At 34.3% G+C, this 18,333-nt stretch overlaps 1 long non-coding RNA gene across 2 annotated transcripts in view; it reads right to left on the reverse strand.

Moving 5' to 3' along the window:
* Nucleotides 1–10,134: 10,134 nt before the first annotated feature.
* The window catches only part of LOC125086193 (uncharacterized), a 65,984-nt gene continuing 57,785 nt past the window's right edge, over nt 10,135–18,333 (reverse strand). Inside the window, exons 4-5 of one of the 2 annotated variants that reach the window (XR_007123116.1) lie at nt 13,541–13,588; nt 10,135–12,634 (exon numbers count right to left, since the gene is read on the reverse strand). This is a non-coding gene — a long non-coding RNA (uncharacterized LOC125086193). Of the gene's footprint in view, nt 12,635–13,540; nt 13,665–18,333 lie in introns of both variants that reach the window. The other variant, XR_007123117.1, reaches the window with a different exon arrangement.

Consider the following 18,333-nt stretch of genomic DNA (forward strand, 5'->3'; position numbering starts at 1 on the left):
TCAGCCATTGGAAATGGAATGATGAAGCAGTTGAGACAGGAGGAAAACATTTGGGCTTACTATGGGGGAGTGGGTAGGAGAATGCTAGGTCAGAGTTGAGGAACTGAGGAACTTGGAAGCCCATATCGGATATGTACCAACATGCATCCTTATGATTGTATGACTTTTTTTTTTTCCCCAGCAACACCAAAACTGAAAGGACAGTCACCTTGTGAATAAAAGAGTGAGAAACCAGAATGGTAGGAAATGATGGGCAGAAGGTGAGATACCACAGTTTAGATCTTGGATGTGGTGAAATATCTAATGGTCATGAAGAGATCTGGGGCCGGGTCCCAGGAATGGGTTTCTGCAATGGGACTTGAAGAAAATAAAGTTGAAAAGGTCAAGGAATGGAAAGAATAATGTATTTGACAGATTTTAAAATATGAATATCCAAGTCTTCCAAATAATCCAAACATAAACATTCTTGAAGGATTTATGTGATTATAATTACTATTATTATACAAAACAATACAAAAATTATTATTTCAAATGAAAAGCTTAAAACTGCTGCAGTAGAATGCAGTGACGATAGTTCAATACAAAAACAGAGAGCCAAACTAGTTCTGAAAAACCATGACATACATAGCCTTTCTGTGAAGAAGTCAGATGAGTTATATGAGGCAATTAATAGACCACGGTTGTAAGTCTGATAACACAGAGTGGGATCTTGGAAGGCAAAGCACAAAGAAAGTGGGAAAAGTTTTATCTTAAAGTTGGATTTAATTAGAGAAATCAATCTACCATATGAGTCTCACAACTGTCCTGATAGTTATGTAGTTATTTATACATTTTTTTCTCCTGAGCAAATACCATAGCAAGAGGAAGGATTACTTGGGTCCGTCCCCACCCAGAGCAACAGAAATATAAAATTACCACGTGTTTCTGTCTTCATTTGACCAAGAAATCTAGTAAAAGATAGAATGAGATTTTTAAGTCCTGTTGTTATTAAGGGCATGGGTGCCAGATGGCATGGGTGCTGATGTGTTTTCTTCCGTCTCCTTGTCCACCCACACCGAGACAGTAGGAAGGTGAGCTAACTTAAATGATTATCTTATAGATGCTATGAATATAACAGGTTCCTTTTTTTCTAAGTGCTCTGTACCATTCAGAAATGGAGAGAAGTATTATTCTTGCTTAAGCTAAAGCCTTTTTCATCTAAATCTGGTCCTTATGATAAAAATTGAGTAAGTAAACCAGAAGATGCTGCCGATTGGAAAAACGTTAAAGATCAATATTACTACATTCAATACATCTTTCAAAGGTGGGGTATCTCTTGATGGTATCTGCAAAAAGTGGGGCCACAGTTGCATTCATTGTTCAGTGAGCTTGTCCGCACAGTTCAACCCACCGACAGCAATGAATGTTGATTGTGACCTTTTATAAAATAATCTCTGCATGGGGAAGAGAACATCCTGGGGTGTCCTGGTTTGGTTTTCCATCTTCTGCAAATTCTGAAAGCCGTGGAGTAGTAGATGATGGTAGATGATGGTTAGCCATAGGGTACAATCAACGGTCGATGGTTTTGATTTTAATTCCAAACTCACCGACAGCGTTGAATGTTCACTGAAGCAACCTGTACACTCAGAATTCTGCTGACTTTATAGGATCTGTAAATATTGGAAGGGGGCAGGAGACAGAAACAACAGAGCAACATTAGTCATACATTTATGCATTTTAAGCCATTTCAAAAGAATATGAAAGAAGAATGTGATTCTTCCAACCAAGAGTTTGGCGAACCTCCACATCACATTGTGTGAAAGGAAAGGATCTGTTTCATGGATCTAAAAAAAAAAAAAAAAAAAAAAAAAAAAGCCTATTTTGGCTTAGTTTCAGAAATGAAATGATCTCACTCTTAATGACAGGGAGAATTTGTGATTCAAATGAGCCTGAAGTATCAAATCAAAACAATATCTTATAATTTAAATATTGCTATGCTTATAGTAGGTAAACATGAAGTATTTAGATTATACAAATTAAACAGAATTTTTGTAAACTTCCTAAAATCATATTAATGTTATACCCTTTTGTATTTAGTATTTTTTTCTAAAATAAGGTTATAGAAAAATAAAGTTTAAAAAGGCTATAAAGATTAGTACATTTAAAAAAATTCTTATTTAGAAACTACTGAACAAATAAGTGAAGAAACCAGCTCAATACATTTTTTCTTAGCTTATGAAACCAAGATTTCATTAAAATGGAAAAAAGCAAAAACAATCCAGGTATGCTACAACACCATTCATTTCTATTTTGAATATGAAAACCCTAACACTTTTAGGGAGTTCTTTTCATATTCCTTTTATCCAAGAGTGCTTTGTGACTTATGCTTATTTTTTAAATTATTGTAAACTCTGTTGAATATATTTTTAAAACCACTTTCAATAATTTTTAATCACCAGTTTTAAAAAAAAGTCACTTTGTATGTTTCAAAACCCGGATAGAAAGTCACTGTTTCATACACTAAAGTGGATCCCAGTGTGGTTACAATTATCTGTGGGGCAGACGACCCACAACAATTTAGAATAGTGTTTTGAAGGTGACCATGGTCTGTTCAACCAAGGCAACTGTCCTTGAAATATAAGTGAAATATATACTCTAAATGGTTATATATTCTAATATTTCACTCACACAGAATATTTTAAAGGCACTGCTTGTTTAATGCCTTCTAGATAAAACGTTTAGGCGGAAACTATTTTTTTTTAGAAATCTATGGGGATTATATACTGAGGTGACGATCTTAGACTATAAGATAATGATTAATCTGAATTTTGCAGTGTTTAATTCTTTAGAAATAACCAAATTTTTCCTACAAAATGAAACTTTTTAGGAGAATGCTTAATCTGTAGGTATTTCTGGGTCGCTGCTGGAAAGCATATTATCAAGGGACTGTGGATTCCTTTGTTTGTGTTATCAATTACAACTGAAGGCACATCACTCGTGCTCTGTTGCCTGAATGTCATGATATTAGTGGCAGGTCAATACACAACCATTTTCAGTCATGGTTCTTCTTCTCTTGCTACATGTGTTAATACTTGTATAATAGGGATGCTGTGATAAAAGACTCTAACTTGCATTAACACAAAATATGCTTTGGGCTTATTAATAAGCAAAACTCTAGGGCAGTTACAATTAATTGCAATGCATAACCATGTTCTTATTTGTGTTCCCAAATGTTTTCCTACTAGTCCTTTATAGAATATAATGAACTTAAAATTCCTAACTATAAAAATGATTCACTTACAACAATAAGAAATTACATTAGATATCTTGCCATACACACATAAAAATAGCAAATGATAAATACAGTAAATATAGTGTTTAATTTCTTCTTTCCTTGGAATAAACTAGATGCATGCTTTGTACAGTCATAGTTTGTTGAAGTAAAAATCTCACCTCTGAGCAGTGTAAATGTCCCAAAACTGGAAATAAGATGTCTGTGTTCTTATTTGCAGGTTCCCTTGTGTCAGACAAGAGAATAAACTTTAGATTATTTTTATTCCATATGGAAAAAGTGTTCCACTTGCTGGTCAGCTTAATTTTTTGCTAATTCATGTGTGCTTTCAATTTTTATTTTCTCCTATCTTGTAAATCTCTCTCTTCCACCTCTTTATTTTCATGACTTAATCCTTGGCTATAAAACATTGATCTTTGAAACACTGAGATTCACCAGTACCAAAATTTGCAGTATCATTTTTTTTTAAAACACATTGTTCCTAATTCCAGAATTCTAAGTTGATGGCAGCAATCTGCACACTTGCGTGTTTTTCTGTGAATGAAAGGAGCCTTAGCAGTGGCTCATACAGGACCCACAGCAGTGGGTCATTTATTGATCAATATCTTTCTCTCCACCTCTTCATAACTTTGGAGGGTTGTGTGGACAGAGTAAGACCAACTTGCAAAAGGCCAAATTTATTTTAGCCTTTATTTCTCATTTCTAGGCTTGCGAGAACATTAAATATTTCGTTTTGCTTAAGGTTAGTAGGTCATAAATAAACCAAAGCAATTTCTTTGCTTTGAGCAAGAGGGTCACAAAACACATGAAATACCGCTTTTCTCAACACAGCACACTCTAACATGAATTGACAGAGGAACATGAAGAAGTAGTGTGATGTGCCTCAGTAAAAGGCCATAGGGATTTGGGATGCTGAAGTTGTCTGTTTTAAGAATAGATTATGTATCTTGTCTGATGACCTGTATTTAATTTAAGTGACTGCCTCTGCCAGTCCTTCCAGAGGGCAAGTGTGTGAAATAGAGCATCTCAATGTCAGTCTCCAGTCCTTTCCTCTGCCTGATGCCTTGACCTAAATCGAGCATGTGGGCATTGATCTGGACAAACGAAAGAGAATGAGATTTTGCAACCACGTGAGTTTTATTAATTTTAGTTGGTTTGAATATTTTAGGGACAGCACATATCCATGAACAGATTTGTATTTTAATCAGTTTCATTTTCTGTTTATGAAAATGAATCTTCGTTCCAAAACATTAAAAGTTTAAATGCTGTGTTAGAAAAATAGCCATTGCACTTCCCTCCCCGTTCCCCTGGAAGAAAGTGACACCATCTCTGAAACCCAGGACAAATGAGATGCCAGTTTAAGTGGCATTTGGAGGGTCCCTAGATTCCTTTCTCAGGTTCACACCCATTTTCTTGGAAGATTTCTTCCTCTATTCAGGACATGAAATCTCTTAAAATGTTTCAGCAGTAACATTTTCACCTTACCAATTATACAGTTAAAGTGCCTATTACAGAAATGCTCATTCTTGGTAATTATCATTGCAATTATTGGGACTTCTGGCTACTTCAGTAGAAAGAGTGAAGCATCAAAGAGGTCAGAAACTGACTCAATTCAAAGAGAGCCAAGTTGAATAGTTGGACCTGGTTCTTCACCGAGAAAGCAGAAAAATCAAAGCGAGTCATGCCAGAGCTTTGGCACAGACTAGACATCTTTTACTACTGAAATACTGACACCCCAGAGGGGCCTATAATTTTGTTTTCCGACAGCTTTGTAATTCCTGATAGCCCTTAACCCCTGGTGACAGCAGAGGGCCTGCACATTTCTAGTTTTCCTTCCCTCCCAAAACTGTAGAAACAATTCCACACTATTCACTTTGTAAAATGTCTTATGAATTTGCTTTGAAGAAGAGACACATTTCCAGCACAACCTTGGTACTATTTGGTAATGTTACCAACAATTGAATAAAAAAATGTCTACCTTTTAATATACATATTAACTGGATTTATATATAAGTAAACCATATAGCGTGTATGTTCCAAAACAAACTGTGAATGATTTTAAAATACTTTTCACAGACAAATTAGTCCAACGGACACTTATTGAGCCCTTATAATTTTAAAAGGAAAATTTCATTTTCTGGAAAGACTGTGAAATCTACAGACTAGCCATCTTTGTGCTGTTTGAAAATGTTCAAAGACATAAATATTGGTGTGTTTGTTTAAAAACTATATACTATCTCAAATCAAAGTTTAATCTAATAGAGGAGGTTAAAGAAAAGAACCTCCATAACTCCAACATGAATGACACTTTTAATAAAAGCCTAGAATTAGTCATATTTTTTGCTTTTTTTACTTTCCTTCCATTAATCATTTATTATCACTAACTGGATTAAAACTCTTTTTTGGTAGAGAATGTATACAAACTATGTTTATACGCAGAAAGGCTTTCCAAGTATGTGTATTGTGGCAATTTGAAATGTATTCTTTATTGGATGGCACAGGAAGATAACTAACAAGCAGGAAAACTGGGTCAGTGGACTGGGATCTGCCACGCACTGCCTGGTTACATAACTTCTCTGAGCTTTAATTTCCTAGATAAAATCTGGATAATAAAATCCTCCTCACTACACTAGTTCAATTTATTTCCAAATAATTCTTTAGAATAGATATTCTGCAAAGGCTAAAATAATATTCCTTATTTTTTAAAGGATAGAGGTTTTTATCTAGATCTTCCAGGATTACAATGTTTCTTCCCTTTAAAAAGTGCTGCTTTCCCAATTCTATGATGAGAAAAGAAGAGAGAGAGAACTGTTAGATTTCTTTTCTAAATAACCTCGAGATAGATCACTTAAAAACAAGAAGAAAAAAAAAAAAAGAAACAGGACAATGAGGTTCCCAGTAAGATCAGCACTCTGCTGTGTTTCTTCCTTACCTGGTAGGTGGTACTGACTGACAGGCAGGGAGAGCTCTTCCAAGACAGTTTTAAAGAGGATTGATGTCTACTTTAAAAGTTACAATTAATTTTAAACTCTTTTGAAGTTAGGAGCCCTTGATTAACCTAATGCATCCCTGTCTTAATCCCCATTAATACAGTGTGGGGACTAGAGTGGATTTAGGACGATTTTCCATCTTTTAAAATAATTTCTTGTTTTTGAAGTTATTCGTAAATTATTTTAAATCAAATAAGTAATTGACTATGCATAGAATTAGATTAGTGTTTAAGTATTATTGTATTTTTAAACATTCATCAAATCTTCATAGTTTTTAATGTTTAAAGGTTTGTCTACTGGAAAATATTTCAGTGTTTCTTTGCTCTGAAATTTAACCTTCTTCCTGAAGCAAAGAAAAAAAAAGAAAGGAAGAAAAGAAAATATATGTTTTATTACATTTTTCCAAAACCCACGAGCATATTTTGTAGTTGATTTATATCGGGCTTTTATAACTAACCCTTTATGAATAATTAATCATGTAAATAACCAATTTACAAAAAAATTCTTTTTTTTTTTTACTAGAATAAAACTTCCTTTTATACATAAGGCATAAGGCTAGTGTGAAGTTTGGAATGAGCTGAATAAAATGAAAAATTCAAGTCACAACTGAAGCTAAAAACTATTTTTTTTTCATAATGAAGATTCATCATGCCAGTAGTATAACCATTGCGACTTCCACAAACTATAGTTGGCCGTGCTTATTTTTAGCAAGGAAATACAGTGCCCTTGATCTGAGACTTTGCAGGAATGGTTGATTAATCCCTCACTTTGGAAAGAATAGTCATGCTGACTGATATTTAGAATAATTTGAGAATTAAGCCCCAGTAAACATACCATGTCAGTTACACAACTTGTCTTATTATGCTGATATTCTTTTTTTTTTAAGATTTTATTTATTTATTTGATAGAGAGAAATCACAAGTAGGCAGAGAGGCAGGCAGAGAGCGAGGAGGAAGCAGGCTCCCCGCTGAGCAGAGAGCCCGATGAGGGGCTCGAACCCAGGACCTGGGATCATGACCTGAGCCGAAGGCAGGGGCTTAACCCACTGAGCCACCCAGGTGCCCCTATGCTGATATTCTTAAACAAGCAAATTAATTGTGAAAACTTAAGAGTAACACATTTATTAAAGAAAATAAATTTTTTTTTCTCGAAAAAACATACCAGTTTTTGAATAAAGCCAGACCTTGCTTATATAGATTGCTTAAAATTTGTCTGTGGAGGAGATAAGAGATGCATAATTTTTTTAAGAAGCTATGATTTTAAAAAAAATTTTCATGTGAAACAATCAAATATTAAGTTGTGATTTATTATGTTACATTACACATGAATGATTACAATAATATTTGTTGAATATTGATAACATCTTTCAAATTGTCTATGTTCCATTCAAAAGTCAGTCTACAACTTAAATTCTTCTAAGCTTTTGACTTCATTCCCCACAACTACGTTATTAAAATACCTTACTATTTTTGAAAGATATTGTGAAGGTATTTCTGGCTTCATAAATTATACGGGCATCTGTTCTTTCAATCAACAGGATACCAAATGTTTTTTACATCAATCTGTGTGAAACAATGTATATAATACTATTTTATTTCCCATGAGCTTTTAGTAAGTACTGACTTGGTAGTAAAAAAATGTCTGAATGATTAGGGTGGTGGAAAGGGGAAGAAAAAGAATAAACAAAAAATGTATTACAAAGTACACTCTACAAAAATTTAAAAAAGAAAATAGAATAAATAGACTAAGATAAATAGACTAAAAATAGAAAATAAAATGGAGAATTTATGGTATAAAAGTAGCTGTGATACCTTTCTAGGTTTCTATTCTACATAGAAATTTAAAATTAATGAGATTAGCAGAACTTGACAATTTTAACTACAAAGCTGCTCCTCTATTAAAGGGTGTTTTTTTTTTTTAATGGTTCTAATATTACATAAAATACTATATTTGGAAAATACGGAAGTTTATAAAATTTTTTGATATTAAGTTCAGATATGCATTACATGGATTTTGTTTTACTCCATCAAAATCATCTTTATAAGAATTCACGCTTTAAGAATGAAAAATCTAAAGCAAACTTGGACATGCAAGGACTTTACTAAGATAACCAGCAGGCTGCTATGTTCTCTCCACAGGTGACTTCAAAGCTGAGAAAGGATTCCAGCCACAAGTCAAGAATCCCTTACAGTTAAATATCATATTGCTCAATAAACCTTATGAAAATGAAAGGCTGTAGCACAAGTTATCCATCAAATACATGCCATATGACATATTTGGATTAATTGTCTAAAGGACTTATGCATTGATTTGAAAAATGACCTTGTCTAGACCTAAGATTCTGTGATTTGTGTAGTTTTCATTCTATCTTTTATCTTTCTTAGACAAAGAGAATAATTCCTATAGAGCTTTATTCATATTTCCTCCATTCTGCATTTTTAAAAAATAAATAGACAAAACCCAATATTTAGTGACAAATGTCACAGTGTTTTTCTCTTCTAAGAAATATTAATAAATCAGTTTGTTTCTTGAACAATAAGACCATGGGGCAACTCAATCACTGAAATCATAATTGGAAAGAGGAAGGACAAAAGACCTCATTCAGAGGTTACTTTATGTTTGTACCAGTTTAAGAATGTTCCTTATTAAATGTGTAGCAACAATCCAGATACGTTAACAATTTTATATGACTAATTATATTCTTTACAACGGTTTCTTCTCCAAAAAAAAAAGTTACATGGAAATTATTGTATGTTAAAATATGTTTTGAGATTGGGAGAGAGACAGAAATAAGAAAATGACTTCATAGTAAGAAAGTTTCCTTCTCATCCAAATCTTCAAATCTTCATTTTTGGCTGCTTTCCTTTCATATTTACAGATTTGCAGAAAATTGGATGGCTTAAATTTGCAATAAGTACCACAAAATATATGAAAGTCTATCAGACATGGAGGTACGCCATCTTTGATGTTCTTAGGTTAAAGTGGGAAACTGTGATTTGATTTAAGCTATCTTTATGAATTTAATATTTGCAACCCAGCAAAGACACCCCCCCACCACTAATCCAGCTAGCAAACTCTTAGTCCCGGCAAATAGATACTATTTGTACTAGATTTTTTGAAATTATTCCTTTTGGACTTAATTTACGAGCAACCTCTCTCCTGTATTAACCATAAATGGTTATTGGAGACTAATACTGAGGGAAACTAACACAATGACATATCTGTGGAACTGTTTTTATAACAATTAGTTATTTACTATTAATAATGGAGGGGCGCCTGGGTGGCTCATTGGGTTAAAACCTCTGCCTTCGGCTCAGGTCATGATCCCAGGGTCCTGGGATCGAGCCCCACATCAGGCTCTCTGCTCAGCAGGGAGCCTGCTTCCTCCTCTCTTCTCTGCCTGCCTCTCTGCCTACTTGTGATCTCTGTCTGTCAAATAAATAAATAAAATCTTTAACAACAACAACAAAAATGAAGTGGCTTTATAGATTATAATTTTTAATCAGTGAAGGTATGAATCAGATAATTTGGATCAAAGTCAATTTCAGTGCTTTTTAAAATATCCCCTCTGAAATGCCAATTAAATACACTACTCTTCCCAGTTTCCTGTCTTAAAACTAGTTTTTAGTGTTTCCTCAAAGCTATTAAGAAGCTGCAACATTCCAACCATGATGCTAGCGATGAGTAAATTACACAAATGCAAATACTGTTATATTTCTTCGGCAAGAGGGTCTCAATAGCATAGATTTGCTGGGGGAAATATTTAGATGTCAAAGAATTTGAGACATTAGACGATAGACATGCCCACAAGTGCCTTAAATACCTTATGGAAGTGATGGTGATTATTGTGCAAATAGACATATCGTATAGCCATAGAATAAAGACAAATATTTATTTCCTAAAAAATACTAAATTATATACTCGATTGACACAGAGACTCAAAAGTACTGGATAATTTGAGACAAGCTATCAGAGAGTGACAGAATTCTATGGTTACTGCCCACCTCACCTCATTATCAAATTCTTTCGATATAATTACTCAGCATCTATTTTTAACACTTTTTTGTTGCATAATTATTAGCTAAGAATTATCTTTAATTGTGTAAGAGGACAACATAATGTTCCGTATATACTCTGAGACTTTTAAAGGGCATTTAATGTGGCCTGTTGAACCTTAAAATGAGGGGAGAAGAGGGAAATATAATAGATTAATAACATGTACTCCAAGAAGACATAGAATTCTAGTGTCAATATTATATATATTTTCCCTGTGGACTCTAAAAATGAAAAATAGATGCACAAATAATTTCATGAAAGTACTTTTTTGTATACTTCTCTTTCTTTGTCCATTTTCCCCACTAGACAGTGAGATCCTTGAGGTCAGGGATTGTTTCTTCGTCATCTGAGGACCTGATGTATTTCCTTGACCATGGTAGGTGTTCAGTCTTGTTGTCTCCTCCTTAATTCTCTGGCACACGTCTATATCTAACTGCTCAACAGACACAGTCAACGTCCCATCTATCCCCCACTTTCCTGGCTTTATATAAAACAGTGTAGAAAGAGCTAACTTCCATTTTGGGGTCCCACACATCTGAATGGCCTGGAATCTCAAGTCTAAATCACAGAAGCTAATCATCTTCAGAGGTCCTGGCGTGGAAAAGTGCAAACAGGTCAATGCTCATCAGAGATCTTGGCCACAATCCAAATGACTGACATAAAGCAATGCACGGGGTTAAATTACAGACAAATAATTCTTTTTTTCTTTAATAAAGCATCTTATTAGATTATGAATTTTACTCTGTTGTGCAATGGACCATGTATTTTCTTTCGGATGACATGAACAAAGATAATCATGTTTTTAACCCTTGCGATCATAAATACGTGTCTGCCCCCCAATAAACCTCTTGAGAGATTTTATATTTATGATATTTTCATTTTTGAAAACATTTCTATATTATCTCAATTGAACAAGACATGTGGGTACTAATAATTTTGGGACCCATTCAAAACTATATTCTTTAACTGTCCCCAAGTTTTGTTTAGTAAAAAGCTATATGAAAGAGAACAGAGAGACAGTGATGTGCTCTGGTTAGATTAAAGTTCTTCCTTACCTACTTCTGTTCTTACCAAAACATATCTTTAGGAGTGAGTTTCATGCCCCCTATCCAAATTTATGAACCACAGACTGTTCCCTCCTTGAGGTCCAATAGAAATTATTTTCCCATCTCATTCCTTTTTTAGTATTGACTCTAAGTGGGTGTTCAGAACAAATATCCAAAATGAACTTCTCAGGTATTTTATTCAGCACAGATGAAAATTAGATTTGTTGTTTTATTCCAGTCCTTGTGAATCAATAGTCAAGGATTTTATGCACCAAATTTTGTAACATTATGGGTTTTCCAGCGACTCTTGAAAACTGAATCACCCTCAAAGGATCTAGAGATTTGTCTTCTTTCAGTATAATGATGTACTATAGGTTGGCTAATTGAATTTAAAATGGGGTTTAAAAATAAATGGAGTTTGATTTAAAGACAATTCCCAAAATGTGATCAATGGCAGATACCCTGGCCTGTGGTGCCACCTCCCGAGGCAATTAACGCCAAGAAGCCAATGGAGTTCAGGTGTGTATACTGGGCTATGTTTATCCAAAAAAACCAGTCAAATCAACATAAATATTGATATTTATAAAACAATCTCAGCAAGTGGAATATTTAGTCCACAGCGGATTTAAAGAAACACAAGGACATATTTACTAGTAGTTAAGATACTGTCAAGTATAATATTCTTAAGGGAAAATGTTCTGGCCTTTTGCAATTTTATTTTTTTTAATTACAATCATTTCAGCTAGAAGATATTTGCCCCAGAAGATACCATTAGAAAAACCCTAACAAAATCACAAAATAAGTTATTCTAGAGTCTTCCTTCTCTAACATCTCTTTTGCTTTTATTAAATTCAGCTTATATCAATGTCCAAAAAGTTGGCAGTCATTCCACTGTCATGCTATCACTCTTAATTTTTCAGTACATCATTCTCTTTGAGATGACTATACACATTGTGGTCATCTGTGGCCCTTGTATTGTGCCTAAAATAGCATTTCTTAATTTATGCTGGATTTCTGCTTGTTGTTCAAAAGAAGAACTCTCACAAGAAACCAACAAATTATATCATATAGTTACCCAAAAGGCTAAGCATCCCCAAAATAGTTTCAGACATATTGACTAATTTGAGCAATCCAATTAGTTTCTCCCCATACCTCATACTTACCACAGGGAAGGCATATTTTACATAATGAGATTTACAGAAAATTCTGTCATTCTGGAGAGAGAGCTATAAAAATATATTATGCTTCAGTCTATTTTCGGCTTTTATTTTCTGGCAAAAAAGGGAAAAAATAATTTTGGCAACGACTTGTCAAAGAGTCCCCTCGATTCTTTTTGTTGTTTTAGGGTAACAAAAATATTTTTATGAAACAGAGTTTTTGACCTAAATGCTCATTTCAAAATAGTTTCTTTCACATTCTCAATTCTACACTCTGCTCAGTTTTGTTACAGTCACCTGAATGAGATAAAATTTTGTTAATTTATACTGATTTAAGAATCACCGTAAAAACTCACAGTTATATGGACACAAACTACAAGACTCTAATAAGCAACATTAGCTTCATGAAATATCTTTCAAAGAGCACTTTTAAGTTACCACAGTTTTCCCATCCTATATGGGAAATATTTCAAGGCACTCCAGAGAAATATCTTTTTTGGGGGGATACAAAATTAGTATCAAAAAGATAAAAATATCTATTGGAGACAAAAGATATCAACAAGTAAGCTTTCCCTTCTATTATGGGAAATAGCTTGAGGCACAAGGCAGAAATAATGGCAAGGGCTTCAATTTTCCTACTGCCTTTAAATATAACTTTTTACTTCAGTTAAAACCAATATTACATTGAAAGTACAATTTTCATAAGCTTCTATAGTCTCTAAAGATATCTTACTGGAGTGGATAGTAAAATTTTTAAAATTAGATGTACATCCATTATCACAAATTTGGAATACTTTAGAAGAAATAATGGAATAAATATATATATGTAGCACACCGAGAAATTCATAACAGATGTCCCCTGAAATTCAGTATATTTACATATTTACATACTTATTTACATACTTACAAGCAGTATATTTTTCCAAAACATGACATTTCTTCTTTAGGACAATTTGTGTGTCTATTGGATGGTGGTGGTGAGAAAGGAAAAATATATTTTATTCAAAATTCTATACTTACTGAGGTTGAGTCTTTACAATTATTCCACACGAAACAGGACATTTCCATCTGGAGGAATATTTGAAAGAATTAAGATTGGTGAACTGCTCTAAGCTGACTTATCTTCATGCTTTTGTACATCGCCCTATGAAACATTTGCTCAGTACTCATTTCTTTTCTTTTTATATTTTTAACAATTTCAGAGATTGGTGCACAAAAATGTACGCCAGAGCTGTTTTCAAATATCCTTCCACAGGAATAAGGCTGAATTTGGAGGCTGCATCAGTTTTCTTACTTTATGACTTTATAAAGTTTGTTTTGGAATTCTCAGTAGATTGTGTTCAGGTAGTTGTTACATAACCTTGCAAACATAAGGAAAGTCTGCAGGAACCTAAATTTCAAACTTTCAAATAGGAATAATCCATTTTTTTCTTATGTCTAGAAACAAAGATGAAAATCAAACACTCCACTTCTATTGCTAACTTAATAATCGTGCATCAAAGCCTCAAATGCAAATAAATAAAATATTTCTCCATCTAAAGCTACCATCATTTTTTCTTAGTAAAGTGCACCACAAAAAAGCAAAAAGAGAAGGAGAGGAAGGAAGGCGGGAGGGAAGAAAAGGGAAGATTGTTAAATGGCATGCTTGAACAACAACTTTATCTTAAGAAAAAGGAAAACAACCCTTTGAAAAGTGCTTTATCTTGGTTTTCCTTTGTAAAATTTAAAATTATAAGAGTTTATGTTATAATTTCAGAGAATATTAATATGAGGACTTGACACCAAATAAGCATGTATTATATCCTAAGTAAACAGATATGCACTACTTCTTTGATTATAGATTATTAGCTGAAAGTGAGTATAAATTTAGATTACCTCCCACTCACTTGAAAACACAAACATATACTCTCATAAAATATCTTTTTATCAAAAGATAACACCTAGAGCTTTATAATTGTTAAATCTAATATCATTTATCTCCTATTCAAATTGTTTTTTAAGCTCTTTTAATTTTTTCTGCCTTTTTTTAAAAAGATTTTTTATTTACTTATTTGATGAACAGAGATCACAAGTAGGCAGGAGGTGGGGGGGAGCAGGCTCCCCGCTGAACAGAGAGCCCGATGCAGGGCTGGATCCCTGGACCCTGGGATCATGACCTGAGCCAAAGGCAAAGGCTTTAACCCAATGAGCCACCCGGGTGCCCCTCTGCCTTTTTTTTTTTTTTTTTAAAGAATCTAGAATTTCACAGTTCCTTCACATTAGCATCCTCACACTGGTGCCACATGGACAGCCAATCTCTCCACTCAACCTTTCCCTCCCATCTCCCAAAAAGCCACTAGGAAATACGTTCGATCTCAAAATGTCATAAAACAAACTTCCGCTCATTTTGTTTTTGAAGAGCAAAGTTTAATAGATTTTTTCCTTTGTTATTTTTCTTTAAGACAAGAAGTTGAATGCTTTCTGTTTTGCAATAAATAAAAACTTTTTATCTAATTCTTAAAGCCCTGGATATTTTGTCGTCTTCTTCCTCCTTTCTCCTCCTGCCCTCCCTCCTCTTCTTCCTTTTTCTTTTCTTCTTCCCCTCCTCCCCCTCTCTCCCCCCTTCCCCCTCCCCCATCCTCCCTCCTCCTCCTCCTCTCCCTTCTTCAAAAGTAGCCACCTTATTTTTCAATATTTGAAATGAAGAAAGGTAAAGCATAACTTGTAAGCAAAAGAATGCACTGCCTACAGAACTATACATCGGACCTTAAAGTAGAATTTTCTCAATATATTTTCTCATTGTTGAATTGACTGAATTGATTTTCCAAAAATAATATTAGAAAGCTCAACTTTTACCTAATCTATGTGAGAAATAGTTTAAATTTAAAAATATATTGTAAGAGATATTTACCAACCTGTATTATTAATATAGATATTTAGGTTATGGATTAATTATTACACTAGTTTGAATTTTGCTATTTATGACTTTCTCTTGCCTTTTACCCCCAACCCAATCTAAACACACCAAAATATAGATAATTGAATTCTTAAAGTATAAAACTAATTCTAAAGATCTAGAAAAATAGAAAGTAGGAAGTGAGAAGTCCACACAAATAAGAAAAAACAAATCTGAAGCCTTGTCTGAGCAGGAACAAAGCTCGTTTCAGAGGTCTGCAATCTTCTGTAACGTCAGGCATCAGAAGCTATCCTGGACCCCTGTCCTTATCTGTGACAGAGTCACGGTCCCATTCTTACCTCTACAATTACCAGAAGAATCAATAAGCAAAACAATGTGCTAGCTTTCCTCTATGATTCCTTGATAAGATTTAGGGAGTAGATTTTCCAGAAATAAATGAAGAACTAGGTGACAAGTAAATTGGGGTTTGTTTGTTTGTTTGTTTGTCTGAACACAGAATTCATTGTAAGGACTTTCTCTGCATCATTATGTGAAGTAAAAGGAAAATACTCAGAAAAGGTCAGATGAAACATTTTTTTTTTCATTCTCAATGAACAATAACTGAAGTTAAAAATAGTTTTCCATTCATTCAAAAAGAGCAGTCATGTAGCAAGAAAACTCTGAGAGTGCAGGGCAAGATGGTGGTGATCCTTTACACTGCCAAGGCCTGAATGGGCAGGGTGCGCCTACCAGTGTCCCTTAGCCCCAGGCCCCTGTGCCATGGCAAGAAAGGGCAGCATCAAGACCCCTGAGTACAACAGCCTTCACAGTGCATGGATTGAAAAGAAAGCAGATGTAACCTGCAAAGGCTGATGGTGGGGTGGGTTCGTATCTCCTAGGGAACATACCAAGGTGGCTCTTGGCTATCAGTGCTCAAGGGACAGCCTTCAGGTGACAGGACCAAAGACTGAGGCAAGTAATCTGCCTCACGGCTGTGCATTTCCCCACTCAGGCATTTCTCCTCAAGGAGGACTCAGCACGTAAATCAGAGACAGAAGGTCTGTCTTTACGGAAGCCGAGGTATAGCTGAGAGGGTGAAGGAGCCATTGTTCCCAGTGCTTGGCTGTCTGTTGAGAGTGTGATTACAGGCTGGAAAAATGCAGCCTTTGCAGAGGTTCAAGTACCTGAATTATAAAACAGAGCTTAATTAGGGCAGCCAAAATTCAAAGTACTGAAATAATGAACAAGTTTTCAGGACAAATGGAATTAATTCATAATGTATAGTAGGCAGTCTGCCCAATTGGTGTGCCCTTTGGACAAGTAAAATAATTAAAAGCCTACGTGTTCTACCAACTCTAATGTGAATTTTTTCAACTGATTTCTACAACCCTTGCTGGAACTAAATATAGCATATGCTTTTTTAGCTTGACAAATAAAATCTGCTAAATGGATTAGATGCTCACTATTACACAAGAATTGGACTAAATAATAAAGTATAAGCATGGCCCTTAATTTTAAAAACCCTCAAAGACTCCTATTTTGTGTCTTTTAAGAAAAGCAGTTCCCTCTTTTCTCTGATAAGGTTGAAAGAACATGCCTCGGTGTTATACTGAATCTATTGCCACTTTGACAATGAATTAATTACTAGGTGACTTGAAATTTTTCTCTTCAGAAACGTCGTCATATTTTATTGAAAATTCCAGAAACTGTGCTGAAGGTAGAAAATAACTAATACAAAATCTTGATCAATAAAGTATAGAGTAAAGCACAAGCTTTAATGTTACCATGTACTTTCTTGCTTTAGGATGAATATAAACATGTGCAGAATTTGGACTGACGTTATCAAGAGTAAAACTCATTCCGTCCAAGGGGGGATATTTTAAAGAGGTTAAATGGTCTAGCTGGTAATGTTTTGGTGTGTCTGTGAGATCAAACAGTAGTTTGGAATAAACAAATCCGTGACAGGAAACTATTGTCATTTTGTTAACTGATTATTTGATAAAATGCAGCTGTATATTATAAGAGTAAAAATAAGTGCAGAAAAATCCATAACACAGACTATGACTAAAATGCTTCAGGTTCTGAGTATCACTGTTATATGTGATATGCCTTTTAAAAAATAAAACTATATATATATACATCTCCAGTCTTTGTATATATATATATATATTTTTTTTTTTCAGTAAAACTTTCCACATGTCCCTTTCTATCCTAAGTTGCCTTCTGTGCATTTTGATGTCATTGTCATAAAGCGTAGAGATTGGGAAGGAAATTCAGTGTTCATTGATTTGTTCTTTTCATTGCCTTCATTTGTAACTTATAACTGTGATTCAATCCCTGGTATACAGTAACTAACCTTGAATATGTGTGCATGTCAGATATTCGGCTTCAACTCTCTCAACATCTCTCTACACCTCAGTTTGGTTGGCTCTCTTATTACCAAATCCACAGTCCTCACCATGGTTTACACGAATGGTCTGAATGGATTCTCTCACTTTTTCCCTTACCCCTCTTCTCACACACACTCTGCTCTAGTGTACTTGTGTCTCCTTGCCATTAATAGAGCATGTAAAATATGAATTAGCCTCAGGACCTTTGCACAGGCTGTCCCTGCTATCTAGAACATTCAACCATCAGTTATTCCCATAGCTTATTTTTCTCTCTGCATTCATGTTTCTAGTCAAAGGTCATCTTCTTAGTAAGGCCTTCCCTCACCATTTCAATCTAACAGTGTCAGATCTTTCTCTCTACACACTTAATTCTGTTTTATTTTGTTTAATTTAATTTAATTTAATTTAATTTTGCTTAATTGCAAATATCACCATAGGACATTACACTAGATATTAATGCAGTCACTTAGTAAATAGAAAATGAGTACCTGATAGATACCAGGCCTATAAAGTGGGCCTAGATTCTTTGGATACAGCAGAAAACAAAA

Source organism: Lutra lutra, chromosome 15 (genome assembly GCF_902655055.1).
Source record: "Lutra lutra chromosome 15, mLutLut1.2, whole genome shotgun sequence".
In the NCBI taxonomy this organism is placed as follows: domain Eukaryota; kingdom Metazoa; phylum Chordata; class Mammalia; order Carnivora; family Mustelidae; genus Lutra; species Lutra lutra.